Source organism: Pan troglodytes, chromosome 11 (genome assembly GCF_028858775.2).
Source record: "Pan troglodytes isolate AG18354 chromosome 11, NHGRI_mPanTro3-v2.0_pri, whole genome shotgun sequence".
NCBI classification, from domain to species: Eukaryota; Metazoa; Chordata; class Mammalia; order Primates; family Hominidae; genus Pan; species Pan troglodytes.
Genome location: NC_072409.2, coordinates 76,482,659 through 76,497,647, shown reverse-complemented (window position 1 = coordinate 76,497,647; position 14,989 = coordinate 76,482,659). Strand labels below are relative to the sequence as shown.

The 14,989-nt window shown below is 46.7% G+C and overlaps 1 protein-coding gene across 5 annotated transcripts in view; it reads left to right on the top strand.

The window, feature by feature from the left end:
- GOLM1 (golgi membrane protein 1) overlaps positions 1 to 14,989 on the top strand; it is a 75,069-nt gene that overhangs the window by 30,533 nt on the left and 29,547 nt on the right. The gene's annotated exons all lie outside the window — the stretch shown is intronic.

The following is a 14,989-nucleotide window of genomic DNA, read 5'->3' as shown; positions in this document are numbered from 1 at the left end:
AATGGCAGGTGTCATTGCTGGCCTCAGCTAACCCCCTGCCCGTGTGGAAGGCTAGGTGGCCATGTGTGTTCCATTTTAACGACCCCACACCCACAGCCCATTGGATGAGAGGAGGAACCTCACACAGGAGGAATCCGTCCACTGGCTAGAGTATTAATGGGTTAATTAGATTATGTCTCGTTAATCTGAACCAAATCCTGCAGACTGTGCTCATTCGAGAGTAAATACTTCAGATGAGTGAGACTCAGTTCTTGGGGATCGAGCTGCCATTTCCGTTTCCTTTCTTTTTTGCCTCCCCGTCTGTTGCAGTAGTAGGTGTGGTGAAGATGGTTTGACTGCATCAGTGCAGTTGTGCAAGTTCATGAGAATTTATGTAACTTAGTAGAAGCACCACACTTCCTTTTCTGTGTATAAGAAAGGATATTAAGCCGCCTTTTGCAATGATTGCGTATGTTAAGTAACTTTCCAAAAAAGTTGGCTTTTCCTTAATTAAAATAATGTTATAAGCAAATTTGAAAACAAAAAAGAAAAATTCACCTGTAGTTCTCACTCAGAAATTAGCTATTGAGAACTCTCCACTCCCTTTCTTTAAAAAAAAAAAATAGAGATTACATGTAAGCTTTTATTAGTTACTACTTAATAATATACTTATAATACTTTATAAATGTAGGTATGCCATGAAAATTGTAGAATATAAGTGGGGTTCTTTAAATGATAAAACGTTTAGCCATTTCTAGCTTTTGCATATTGTTAAAAAAAAAAAAACCCAGACATTGTTGGCTTATTGTACCTTACTATCTTAGTTGAGGCAACCACTTTGTAAGTAGACACTGAGAGGTATAATTGCAGACAAGAGGACTCTGCGTACCTGTTTGCAGAAGGGAGCTTCTGTAGACTGCCCTGATACCCAGTTGGGACTGGTAACTATGTTTTGAACACAAAGCATACATTTGGTTCTGGTGAATTTAGACACACGTGTTGTTTTTGTTATCTGTTACTGCATATCAGGTTATCCCCAAACATAGTTAAACCCATAACAAACATGTATTTTGCTCCTGCATCTGCAGTTTGGGAAAGCTCAGTGGGAACGGGTTGTCTCTACTCTGCACTGCATGTCTGGGGTGCCTTGAAGGCTGAGGTTAGAATGATCAGAGAGTCCCTTACTCAGGGGCCTGGCAGTAAGTGCAGCTGTCACCTGAGACCTGGGCAGGGGCAGGGGCCAGGACCAAGACACCTACACTCCCTTTTCCACGTGGCGGTGTGGCTTCTTTTCAGCAAGGGCTGGGTTTTGAGAGTTAGCATCCTCGCTCACAGCAGACCTGACCAGCGGGAGGAAGCTGTGTCATCTTTTGTATTTGGGTCCTAGGGCTGCGTACAAATTAATACAGACTAGATAGCTTAAAACAACAAAAATGTATACTTTTACAGTTTTGAGGGCTAGAAGCCTGAAATTCAGGTGCCAGCAGGGCTGTGGGAGGACACTACCTCGCCTCTCTGGCTTCTAGTGTTTGCTGACACCTTTGACGTTCCTCAGCTTGTAAGTGCAGTTTTGTGCAATTTCCACCTCACATGGCCTGCTTGCCTCTCAGTCTTTCTTTTCGCCTCTTCTCCTCCTCTTATAAGAACACCAGTCATATTGGATAGGGCCCACCTAGCGACCTCATTTTAATTTAAGTACATCTGCGTAGACCTTGTTTCTTTTTTAAAAAATTTATTTATTTATTTATTTTTGAGACGGAGTCTCACTCTGTCGCCCCAGGCTGGAGTCCAGTGATGTGATCTTGGTTCGCTGCAACCTCCGCCTTCCAGGTTCAAGTCATTCTCCTGCCTCAGCCTCCTAAGTAGTTGGGACTACAGGCACCCACCACCATGCCCAGCTAATGTTTTTTGTATTTTTAGTAGAGATGGGGTTTCACCACGTTGGCTAGGCTGGTCTTGAACTCCTGACCTCAGGTGATCCGCCCGCCTCGGCCTCCCAAAGTGCTGGGATTACAGGCATGAGCCACTGCGCCCGGCCAACCCTGTTTCTAAATGAGGTCATTCATGGGCTCCTTCACAGGTTCAACATGGACATGAATTTTAGGTGTACACTGTTCAACCGACGGCCCCTTTTGTTGACCTTGCCTTGGAAATGAGTGTGGTCACTTCTACATTCATTAGAAGCAAGTCACTAAGGCTGCCCCGAATTTCAGGGGAATTGGACTCCCCCTTTGGGAGTTAGTGTCAATTAATTTGTGGTAATGTTTTTAAACTACCACATTCGTGTGCATAGAAATAATCTTCACGCAACCACCAGTGAAATACTGTTTTCTTTTTTACAGATTCATATATGTGTACATATAAAACAGGTTTTTAAGGGGCCTAAATAGAAACAGATACTTGGGTTTTAGTTTTTGGTAGAAGCCAATGGAGATTCACTTGTAAAGGTGTGCATTCTCTCCTAAGGAGGGCACAGAGTGGTTTAATTCATTCTTTTATGTTGTTAACAGAGGCTGATTAATAATTTGGGTCTGGGCCAGGCATGGTGGCTGATACCTGTAATCCCAGCACTTTGGGAGGCCAAGGCCGGTGGATCACTTGAGGTCAGGAGTTCAGTCAGCATGGCGAAATGCCGTCTCTACTAAAAATACAAAAATTAGCTGGGTGTGGTGGTGCATGCCTGTAATCCCAGCTACTTGGGAGGCTAAGGCAGGAGAATGACTTGAACCTGGAAGGCAGAGGTTGCAGTGAGCTGAGACCATGCCAAGCATTCTAGCCTGGGTGACAGCGAGACTCCATCTAAATAATAATAATAATAGTAATAATAATAATAAATAATTTGGGTCTGAAGACTTCCAAAGATCCTGGGTCCCCTCTTGGCTAACTGCTGTTCAGTGGCCAGTAGTGGCCACAAAGGCTTGGGGGTGGCATCACCTGCCCTCTGAAATGCTTGGGGAAGAGTCTGGGAGACCCTGAATTACTTACTAGCACTTCGTGAAGGGAAAGGCACATCTTCCTGCTATTGTGTTCATTTTTGCTTGCCAGAAGTTCAGTCACAAATAGCTTCATTTTCAGCATTTGCACTTGTAACATTCTCGCTCGGCTGGTTTCTCGCAGCTGCACATCCACTTTGACATTTATACTTTTTACTTATTTGTTAAAATATGTGCATTAATATTGCAGAGGTGCAAAGGTAATGTTTTAGCAACAGTTCCTTTGTCATGAAAATAAGAGTTCTTGTATCTTTCCTGAAGGGGAGCAACTGAGTTAAAACAAAAAGATTGCTGAGTGGAAGAACAGAGGTGTTGGTGACTTGCTTATCGTTTTGTGTCCAGAAGAAGAAAAGCTTAAAGAGGCAGTGGGAAAGTGCAGGGGGCGCTCAGCCTCACTGTTGTCATGCTTGCCTGTGTGACCTGTACCCATGTCCAGGTGGTTTCAGGGAGCTGCCCGGTTTCCCCTCTTGCACAGTAACTTGGGGTATGAGGAGGCTCTGAGGTGTTTACAGTGCTTTTCTCTTGTAAAGAGCTGGTTCATGGAGTGCGTTCTTGAGTGTCTTCTGAACCTGGGATGGGGTCACTTCCCTCAAATACAACAGCATTTGTTTATGAGTGACTTTTGCTGAAAGATTTTGCCTCTTCAAAAGAAAATAATTAACAAGTCTGGTCATTGGTCCTACTTGAGAGTTTCAGAGTGCTTTTGTAACATGAACATATTTATTTATTTTTTGGAGACAGAGTCTCACTGTGTCACCCAGGCTGGAGTACAGTGGCGTAATCTTGGCTCACTGCAACCTCTGCCTCCCGGGTTCATATGATTCTCCTGCCTCAGCCTCCCGAGTAGCTGGGATTACAGGCAGGTGCCACCACGCCTGGCTTATTTTTGTATTTTTAGTAGAGATGGGGTTTCACCATGTTGGCCAGGCTGGTCTTGAACTTCTGACCTCGTGATCTACCCTCCTCAGCCTCCCAAAGTGCTGGGGTTACAGGTGTGTGCCACCGCACCCAGCCCGACATGAACATATTTAATTTCTAACTTCATTTCTTTAGGAGACAGTCATTCTTGTCGCTTGAGACAGAGGGGAAGAGTGAGAGCCAGAGAGGTCATGGAAGGCTCCCGGCACCTGAGAGTGGCCGGCGTGGGGCTGCCGGGGGCTGCCAGGTCTGCTCGTCACACTGGCCCCACCAGACTGCATTCTCCTATGGCCAGATGCAATTCTCAGAGGGTTCTGGTGTCTTCTCTCTGGGCCAGCTTTGCTTGTGCACCTGCGAATGTAATGATTGTCTTCTGGGGGAACCAAAGCGATCTTGTGCAGATAAAAGTGGTGTCTTTGATTTTTATCACCTTTAATCGCTGTGATTGATGAATCCAGAGTTCTAGAGCAGCTTTTCTGTTTTCATTCTCACCGATTTTCCGGGTCCAGTTCTGTCAGTCCGTTCAGTATTTGTTCTGTTCTGCCCTGGCCTGTGCCCAGTGGTGGGGAGGCTGTGTTCATTGCACATTCACCATTGAGTGCTGGACAAAGATGAGGAAGTGAGTGTAGTGGGGTCAGTGTAGACAGAGAAACCACCCAGATATTTTAAGCAGGAAGGATTTGATACAGGGAAATAGATACTGTAAGCTGTGGGAAGGGCCTGCATTGAGGTGGGGTGGCTCTCAGGCACTATCTCAGGACCTGCCCCTGTGCCCAGCGTAGAGCGTGAGACCAGCGGGGTTCTGCTGCAGTGCAGGCCCAGAGTCAGGGGCACCCCACTTTCTCTGTTCTGCACCTCCCACACCCTCACTCTGTTCCACATTCTAGCCTCCAGTAAGTGCATCTGATTGGAGGCAGAATCCCACTGGAAATGAGTCTGGAAGGTGCATTTTAGCTTCCGAGCCTTTGTGGTTCAGGAAAGCACAGCAAAAGGCGTGTGGAACTGACGTGGAGGAGCCGATCTGCTGCATCCCCCACCAGGCAGGCGGCTCAAGGGCCATGGGAGTCAGCAGCGCTGTCCCCCACAGTGTCTAACCTGGAAGGGTGCCTAGGGAACTGCGAGTGGCTGGGCCCGAGCAGAGTGTGATGTTGGGGTGCAGGAGTTTGGACTTGAGTTTGAAGGAGTTTGGACTTGAGTTCAAGACCGGGGAAGCCGTCATAGGGTTTAAGCTGTGATGGAGCAGTGTGGTCAGATGTGGGATTTAAAAGTCAGGCCCTGGCCATGTGGGGAGAGGGCTGGGTGGGGAGCAGGGCAGAGAGGAGGCGGCACAGTGAGGCAGCTCTTGAAATATTTGGAGTAAAAAGTGATGTTGCACTGAATTTGGGCAGGAGTAGGATGAGCTCTGCAAAGTGAGCAGATTTGGGAGGCAGCCAAGAGGAGGGATCAACAGGCCCCGTGACAGATGGGATAGGTGCGGGAAAGTGTGAATTGAGCAGAATGGAAGCAGGTCAGTAAAATCCATTGAAAATTTGCTGCCCTGAAAATAAAAGTGTTTGTCTCAGAAGACTTCTAGTCTTTTTAGGTTGTAAATTCTCCAGTTTGTCAATTGGATTCAACCTTCAAAGACAGGTTTATAATTAAACTCAAGTAATTTGCTTCCCACACTTAAAAAACACATTTGTAGGAGAAACAGCAAACATGCCATTCAGGTAGATGTCCTTCACTGCAGACTGTGCCTCAGTGGGTGTCCTAGTGCTGGGTCCTCACCTCCCACCTCCAGGGAGGGGCCTGAGCCTGTCATGGGATGTCCTGGACCTCAGGAGAAGACTCAGATGCCTATTTGATTCAGGACGTGGTTTGATTTTTAAACATGCCATGGACAAGTTCCACATGGAAAGCATTGTCGTGCAATGTGAGGTTGCCCACGATGGTTAGCGGCTGACCAGACGAGACATGGATTTCGTGTGCATTGATCTCTGTTCCTAATGGGACAGAACCAAATCCTACAGGTGTCCTCGCTCTTGGCCTTGGCTTCATACGCACTAGAAAGAGCGTTGGCGTGTTTGATTGCCATAGAAGGCGTAACGGAGGCTTTGGGTTTTGCTGTTGTGGTTGGCTTTTGTCTTGTTCTCTCTTCACACAGAAAATTGCTTGAGTGACTTGGAATTGACTCCGTTTACCTTCTGTACTTCTTAACCCAACCCAAGACAGGCGTTTGATGGGAAATACATAAAGAAAATAGGAGGTAGCTGTTTTTTCACTTACCGTCTCTGGCAGGGATCTGCAGTCATTCATGTTTAAGAACAAACAGCAAGTGGGGTCTGTTAGGTGCCTTGACTGTGACGCTGTAACCTGTACACTTGGTTCAGTTTTAGTTTCTCTTTCATCCCCAAATGTCTGTGTACGCCTTTTTACCTGTCTGCAGAAAGTCAGAATGTACAAAAGTGTCTCCTCTTCCGCAGGTGGGAGCAGGGAAGCTGCTAGGATTCCCGTTTGAAAATGGAAACCCCCAATGCCCTCAGGTGGCTCAGCCCTGGGGTGCCCATTGAGATTGGGAGTCTGCAGCCCCAGGCCTCCAGCCCTTGCACAGGGCATTTCCTGGCTGGTTAAAGAACAGCCAGGGAACGAATATCCAGATTGCTGGTGCTGTGTTGTAATCCGGCATTCTTCTTCCTCTAAAAACGGAGCTGGAGCTTTTCAAGCCCCCGCTCCTGGGTCAAGCCCTGTTGGCAGTGTGTGGGGTGCTCCTCTGGTTCGGCAGCTCCTCCCCTGCCATCTCCTTAAGTGTTCAGGAGTGAGAGCAGCAGGAAGAGCTGAGGGGCAGCATGGGTGGTGCTGCAGAGGGGACAGACCAGTGTGAGCTGCTTCAGGGGCAGCCAGGTTGCCTGGCAGCTGGGTGATGAGGAGACCTTCAGAAAGATCCAGGCTCAGGGACTAAGAAGACAGGCGCTCGTCCACTGCCAGAGAAGCCTCGAAGTGCATTCTGGGGTTCCCACTGTCCTTCAGGTTTGGATCTTCCTGGAAGTTTTATTTGACCCAAGTCACGTGTAGGTTAGAGGCACAGGGGCAGGCTGCTACCGAAGGAGACAGTGTAGCAGGTTCTCAGAGGCAAGGGCAGCCTCCCCCGTTTGCTCTCCTCCTTTTTCCTTCCTCCTGCCTCCCCTCCCTCCATCCTTCCTCTTCCTTTCTGTCCCTCCACCCCTCTCCCTTCCTTTGTCCTTTTCCTCCCTCCATCCTCCTCTTGCCCTCCTCCCCTCCAGACCGTCTCTCTCCTCTTCCTTCCATCCCTTTCCTCCATCCTACTCTGTCCTCTTTTCTTCCCTCCTCCTCTCCCTCCATTCTCCCTCCTGCTCTTCCTCCCCCCGTCCTCCCTTCCCTCTGTCCTCCTTTCTCTCCCTCTCCTCCCCATCCTTTGCTCTCTTCTTCCTCCCCTTCCCCTCCTCCCCATCCTCTCTCCTCCCTCCCCAAAGCACCTGCAGTGTGCCCTGTGCAGGAGATGCTGGGGGAGGGTGTGAGCCAGTCTTGGGTTCAGGCCCCCTCGCCATCAACCCTGTGCTTATCTCTGTGATGGCCACCACACCTCATGGACCTTGTTCTGCCAAGCTGGGCACCCGGGTGACCCCAGGGCGGGTCCTGGGAGCATCCTGCGCCCTCCCAGCGAGGTGCTTTCCCACACCCGCCAAGCTGCAAGGTGGATGGGGTGGGAGGATGTTACCTTCCCTGTGACAACACAGGGATGTGTTGGCAGGAGCTATTCTGGGCGTGTAGCAACTGTGTCTGTGTGTCCTACGTGTTTTCCTGGATAGATGGTGTTTTCTGAAGCTTTGTAGAAAGTTACACTTAATCTCCCAACGCCCTTCCATTTAAACTTGGTGACTTGTGCACACTGTCCCATAGCTGCAGGTCCAGACCCGCCTTTCTGCCCATCTGGGTCCCCTGCCCTGAAGCCTCCTCAGCTGTTCTCTGACCAGGATCCTACCATTTACGCTGACATTTGACTCTATCCCCTAAACATTTAGCCACTCCTCTCCTCCTGTTGGTATTCTCACACTCAGTTCAACTCACACTCACAGACACTCATTCACACTCCGACCCATGCCCACATATTTGGGGTTCCCACTTGAGGTGCCTGTAAGGTGCCCCTTTAAATAAAACTCAGCAGGCCACCCTGCTTAGGTTCCATTTTGGGGAAACAGAGGCACAGAGAAGTTAAATGAAGTGTCCAAAGTCAAGGAGCAAATTAGCAGCAGACCCCAAACCGGATGCCACAGTCTCAGGTCTTCAAGAAAATCTCTCCCATCCCGGTCTTCCCTCTGCTGCCCTCTTTCTCTGTTACTCGTTTTTCTTTTCTTTTTCCTCCCTTTATCCTCATTAGTGAGCTTCAAAGGCCATTTGTCATAGCTGATAATTGTTGATGGAGCTATACTATGAAAAGAAAATTGCTTAATTTTAGGAGTGAAATTACAAATGAGAAATACTGCGGCAAAGACCTGCCCTTCTAAAAGTTCTTGAACCTACCTCAAATTTCTCCAGACAACAGGTTTATCTCAGCATCTTCTAATTCACCTTTCTTTTCCTCTAAAACCAGCCTTGAAGTTAAGATTTTTAAAAAATTGTACTTGGCAGATTTAATTATCAATGTGGCAAGCTTATGTGTGCCTATCTGTGTGTGTTGGCTGATTGTAGAAAACCGTAAACATGAAAAGGTAGACAGAGTGACCCAGTGAGCCCCCACACATCCAGTGCCAAGCTTCAGCGATTATAACTCGTGCCGTTTTAACCATGACTATTTCAGCACACATCCTGAAAAGGTGGGATTGTCTGTCTCTCATAGCCACAATACCATGATCATACCAAAACATCCAGGAATTCCTCATGTCAAGTATTCAGTGTCAGTCACAACATTTCTGTGTTGTGTAACTTCTTCTTCTTCTTCTTCTTTTTTTTTTTTTTTTGAGAGAGTTTCGCTCTTGTTGCCCAGGCTGGAGTGCAATGGCACAATCTCGGCTCACTGCAACCTCTGCCTCCCAGGTTCAAGCAATTCTCCTGCCTCAGCCTCCCAAGTAGCTGGGATTACAGGCATGCAACACCACACCCAGTTAATTTTGTATTTTTAGTAGAGACGGGGCTTCTCCATGTTGAGGCTGGTCTGGAACTCCTGACCTCAGGTGATCCACCCACCTCGGCCTCCCAAAGTGCTGGGATTACAGGCGTGAGCTGCTGCGCCCGGCCTGTGTGTTGTGTAACTTCTTAACCCACAAAACATAATCATGTCATCTTTAGGGGCTTGTGGACTGGACTAGTTTCCTCATCACTTTGTGCCCTTGTCCCTATGGGAACATGCATCCAGCGACCCACCATTTGGCTCAGTGGTGGCTGTAGGCATGAAGCATTTGGGAGTCACTGCTTGTCTTGTTGTTTGTGTGTGTGAATGAGTGTGTGAGTGTGTAATCTTAGCAGGATGCCATAAATGACTTGTTTGCAAGTCTCTGCCTCTCTCTCCTTCCCTCTCCCCGCTTTCCCTGTCTCCCTCCCCTTCTCTGTCTCCCTCTTTGCCCCCACCTTCTTATTCCTCTGGAACTTGCTGTCCCTAGCTGCAGGTGGCTGTGAGCACTTAGCATGTCCCAGCTGAGATGTCCTACAAGTGTAAGATATGCTGGAGTGCAAAGATTGAGTGTGAAAATGCCAAATTTCTCAATAATTTTTATGTGGAATACATCTTGCAATGATAATTGGGATACATTAGGGTAAATAAAATATTAATTTCACCTGTTTCTTATTTTTAAAGTTGGGATAAAATTCACATAACATACAACTCATTATTTTAGCCATTTTTTAATGTATCATACATCTCAGTGGTTTGGGTATGTTCACAATGCCATGCAACTATAACCACTAATTCCAAAACTGTTTTGTTTTTTTTTTTTTTTTTGAGATAGACTCACACTGTGTCACCCGGGCTGGAGTGCAGTGTTGCCATCTTGGCTCACTGCAACCTCCACCTCCTGGGTTCAAGCGATTCTCCTGCCTCAGCCTCCCGAGTAGCTGGGATTACAGGGATTACAGGTGCCACCATGCCCAGCTAATTTTTGTATTTTTAGTAGAGACGGGGTTTCAGTATGTTGGCTAGGCTGGTCTCGAACTCCTGACCTCAAGTGATCCACCCACCTCGGCCTCCCAAAGTGTTGGGATTACAGGTGTGAGCCACCACGCCCAGCCAGAACATTTTTATCACCCCCCAAAGAAATGTGTACCCATTAAGCAATCACTCCCCATTTCCCTCTTCCCCTAGCCCCTGGCAACCACTAATCTGCTTTCTATCTCTAGAGATCTGCCTATTCTGGACGTATCATGTAGTATAGAATCATGCAGTACGTGGCCTTTGTTTTGTGTCTGGCTTCTTTCACTTAGTGTAATGTTTCCAAGCCTCATCCGTGTTTTAGCATGTGTCAGTAATACTTCTCTCCTATGGCTGAATGATAGTCCCTTATGTGGATATACCATGTTTGCGTTATCTGTTCGCCTGTTGACGGACATTTGGATTGTTACCACTTTTTGGCCTTCATGAGTAATTCTGCTGTGAGCATTTGTGGACAGGTTTTCAAGTGGGGATATGTCTTCTTTCTCTTGGGTGTACACCTACAAGTGGGATTGTTGGGTCATATGGTAGCTCTGTGTTGAACTTTTTGAGAAACTGACAGACTTTCACAGGGATTGCATTTTACATTCTTAGCCACTGTGTATGGGGGGGGGTTCTAGTTTCTCTCCAGCTTTTCCACATTCTTGTCAACACTTGTTATTTTCCTTTTTTATTTTTATTTATTTATTTTTTTTGAGACAGAGTCTCACTCTATCACCCAGGCTGGAATGCAATGGCTCAATCTCGGATCACTGCAACTTCCGCCTCCTGGATTCAAGCGATTCTCCCTACCTCAGCCTCCTGAGTAGCTGAGATTACAGGCACCTGCTACCACATCTGGCTAATTTTTGTATTTTTAGTAGAGATGGGGTTTTGCCATGTTGGCCGGGCTGGTCTTGAACCCCTGACCTCAGGTGATCCGCCTGCCTCGGACTTCCAAAGTGCTGGGATTACAGGCGTGACCCACCTCGCCCTGGCTATTTTTTTTTTTTTGAGACAGAGTCTTGCTCTGTTGCCCAGTCTGGAGTGCAGTGGCATGATCTCAGCTCACTGCAACCTCCGCCTCCTATGTTCAAATGATTCCCCTGCCTCACCCTCCCAAGTAGCTGGGACTACAGGCACATACCACCATGCCTGGCTAATTTTTGTATTTTTAGTAGAGACAGAGTTTTGCTGTGTTGGCCAGTTCTGACCTCAAGTGATCCACCTGCCTCGGCCTCCCAAAGTGCTGGGATTACAGGCGTGAGCCACCGCGCCTGGTACCTTTTTAAAAATTATAGCCATACTGATAGATGTGAAGTGGTATCTTCTCATTTTGATTTGCATTTCACTAGTGACTAATGAGGTTGAGCATCTTTCATGTACATATTGGCCATTTATGTCTACTTTAGGGAGATGTCTTTTCAAATCTTTTGCCCAACCTGTTTCTTTTTACTTAATTCAATGTGGCTATTAGAAAATTTTTAATTTCCGTGTACAACTGACATTTTATTTCTATTGAATAGCACTGTTTTGGATAGCACCATTTTGAAATTGCTAAGAGGTAAAAAGATTCCAATGAATACTTGATATTCTTCCCTTCATTCTTATGTCATTCCTAAGTTACTAAGATTAACTGTTTCATTCTAAGGTAGTAACAGGAGTAACTCTGAAGCAGTAACAGGAATTTCAGTACAAAGAAGTTTTCCAGGCATCTGATTGCAGAGGGTTGACTTGGATTAGATAAGGGTCCTTTTTAAGGCTGAAAGTTAAGGTGGACTCACGCCCTCAAAGCAGGTTGGTTATTTTAATGAGCCAAAGAAATACAGTAGTTAAGTCACCTTCTGGAGGGGACAGCTGGCTTCATCCAGGCTCGGTGGACACCCTGGCCCTCTCGGGACAGAGCCGCCAGTCTCCAGTGTTTCTCAGGGATGTGACTGAGGCCCAGGAGGGCCCTGCTTGGCTGTGGGGTGCGCACTGCCCCAGCACCTTCTTGCCCTCCACGCTCACCCAGGGCCGCAGCATGCCTGTGGCTCCGCTTCCAGCCGGGAGCCCTGAACACGGGTGTGCAGACCCACCCTAAAGGGTGGCCCAGGCCCCACGCTAGGCAAGGCTGACAAGAAACCGAAGGCAGCATGTGAGGCCTCTCCTGGGAGTGGGGGGTTCTGTTTCCCACAGTGGCCTCAGCTGCACCCCCGCTCGGGTGAGCCCACAGGTGGGAGCCGGTAGGCACTCCTCCCAAACACTCCTCTCAGACCATAAAGCACTCCTGTTTCACTCAAAAAAAAAAAAAGTCACCTTCTACTTTTTACAGTGTGATCAGCATCCTTCTTCCAAGTGAGTGTTTCAAATATTAGTATTTTTAAAATTAGTCACTACATCTTATTGAGCTTTCATAATGTGATACTTTATTGTAGATTTGTTGCTTTGAAAACTTATGAAATATTGAGCTTATTTTTCTAGGAATCTAATACAGAAAAAGTTTGATCCAAATATACTTGTTTCCCAGAATGGAATGGTCATAATAAATTTGTACATGGGTAATTCACCCAGATTCTTTGAGGTTTAGTTTCCAGTTAATTTCTGGTGGCGCTTATTGCCTCCTTGTCTGTGTTTTTAGGGGACAGCTTACGAACACCAGGAAGTACAGCTACCCCTAAAGTCCCTCTGCACCAAAATGTGAAAAACAACCTGGCTGTTTAGAGTAGAATATATAATTCATTTAAGAACAATTTTGTTGAATTATGGCCCAGCACCATGGCTCAGTCCTGTAATCCCAGTGCTGCAGGAGGCTGAGGCAGGAGGATTACTTGAGGACAGGAGCTGGGGGCTGCAGTGAGCTATGATAGCGCCACTGCACTGCAGCCTGGGCAACAGAGTGAGACTGTCTCTTAAAAAAATTTTTTTTGGCTGGGTGCAGTGCCTCATGCCTGTAATCCCAGCACTTTGAGAGGCCAAGGCGAGCAGATCACGAGGTCAGGAGATTGAGACCATCCTGGCCAACATGGTGAAACCCTGTCTCTACTAAAATAAAAAAAATTAGCCAGGCGTGGTGGCGGGCGCCTGTAGTCCCAGCTACTCAGGAGGCTGAGGCAGGAGAATGGCGTGAACCCGGGAGGTGGAGGTTGCTTTGAGCCAAGATCACGCCACTGCACTCCACCCTGGGCGACAGAGCGAGACTTCGTCTCAAAAAAAAAAAAAAAAAAAAAAAAGATCTTGATGGCATTTTATGATCCTTTTTTAATTTTCCTAAGTGGAGGCTGTATTTTTCCATGCATAAGTAAGTAGATAGGGGAAGATAACAAAAATATATTTTTTTGGAAGAATAAAGTCACATGGAGACAGAAGTATCCTTAGATATTTCAAATTGCAGTAGTATCTGAACCCTCAGATAGTTGTAAGCACTAATGTGATTTGGGTCGGAGGGGAGCTAAGGGGAATGGACAGAAAAGGACACATCAAATTGCCATAATTTTCATAGAAATTATTTACCCAGGAGATGTGAAAGATATTATTTACCCAGGAGATCAACTCTGGGGGTAAACACTGTATAATAATTTAAGTGTTCTTTGTTTGTTTGTTTTTGTTTTTTTTACTGTTCGGTTTTCACTCTGATTTCCAGAGGAAACATGGTTTTCATACCGATGCAAGGTGGAAATTTCAGTGTACAGATCAGTGATGTGAAGGATATTCACGTTGTTGTGCAACAGATCTCTAGAAATTAATTCTGCAACCCTGGGTCTCGATGCTCACTAAACACCAATTTCCCTCCCCCCTCTCCTATCCCTGGACAGCCACCTTTCTATTTTGTTTCTGTGGTTTTGATGACTTTAGGTACTTCATATGAATGGAATCCTACAGCATTTGTCCTTCTGTGACTGGCTTATGTTTTCACTTAGTGTAATGTTGTCTGCATTCATCCATGTTGTAGTATGTGTCCATATTTCCTTCTTTGTAAAGGTGGCATAATATTTCATTGTATGTGTATGCCACATTTTGCTTATCCATTCATTCATCTGTGACCCCTTGGGTTGCGTTCGCCTCTTGGTAACTGTGAGTGATGCTGCAGCGAACATGAGAGTGCAGACATCTCTTAGGGATCCTGCTTTAAATGCTTCTGGGTTCATACCCACAAGTGGGGTTGTGGGATCATATGGTAATCTTTTCGCTTTTCACACAGAGCAAGCTTTTTCCAAGAGTAGCAGGTGCTGCGTAAATCTGATTCCTACTGTGTGGATCCTCCTTTAATTTCCTAGTCTCTCTCCCCGCAAAATCCCTGATGTACAGCATACCTGTACACACCCCTTCGGATTATCTTTCCCTGAGGGATGACTTTTACAGGTATTATCGCCATAACTTCTCTCCTGTTGCCCCAGGAAATGTTCCATATCCTCAGAGCTCCCAAATACCAGATTTGTTTGATGCGATTTCATTTGTGGGCATGCATCCCTGTGTTCATAAACACCTTACTCCAAAAGGCTGTTGTTTGCCTAAGCCTTGTTTCTGTCCAGGCCTGAGAAAACAGGATGGTTGCATAGAAAGGTCCCAGAGGAGGAAGAGGCACTGTGCTTGCCATCGCCCACCACTAAGCAGGAATGGGACACAAATGTGTCTCCACGTTATGGGCAGCATGTCAAGTAATGGATTATTTGCAAACTTTGTGGATGATGACACAGTAAGAAATGTTTGCATTGTGGCCCAGCCCACATACGTGCTGTATGTGTCTGTCTGTGAGATGGCATTTACCTGTGCAGTGCACTCTGATATTTAATATTCTGTTCCCTGCTTTTTTCAGGCTTTTGTTTGTTTTTAACATTAGGTACAGCCTACTACGTTGGTGTCCTGCTTGGGTTTGTAGCAATTTGGCAAGTAGCTTTGAAGAACTTGCTCTCTGGAGCACACTTGTTGGAGCTGGAGTTTGGCTTTGCCTCTTAGCAGGCGGGTGACCATGAGCCATTTAAGCAGCCAGTGCCTCCGTTTC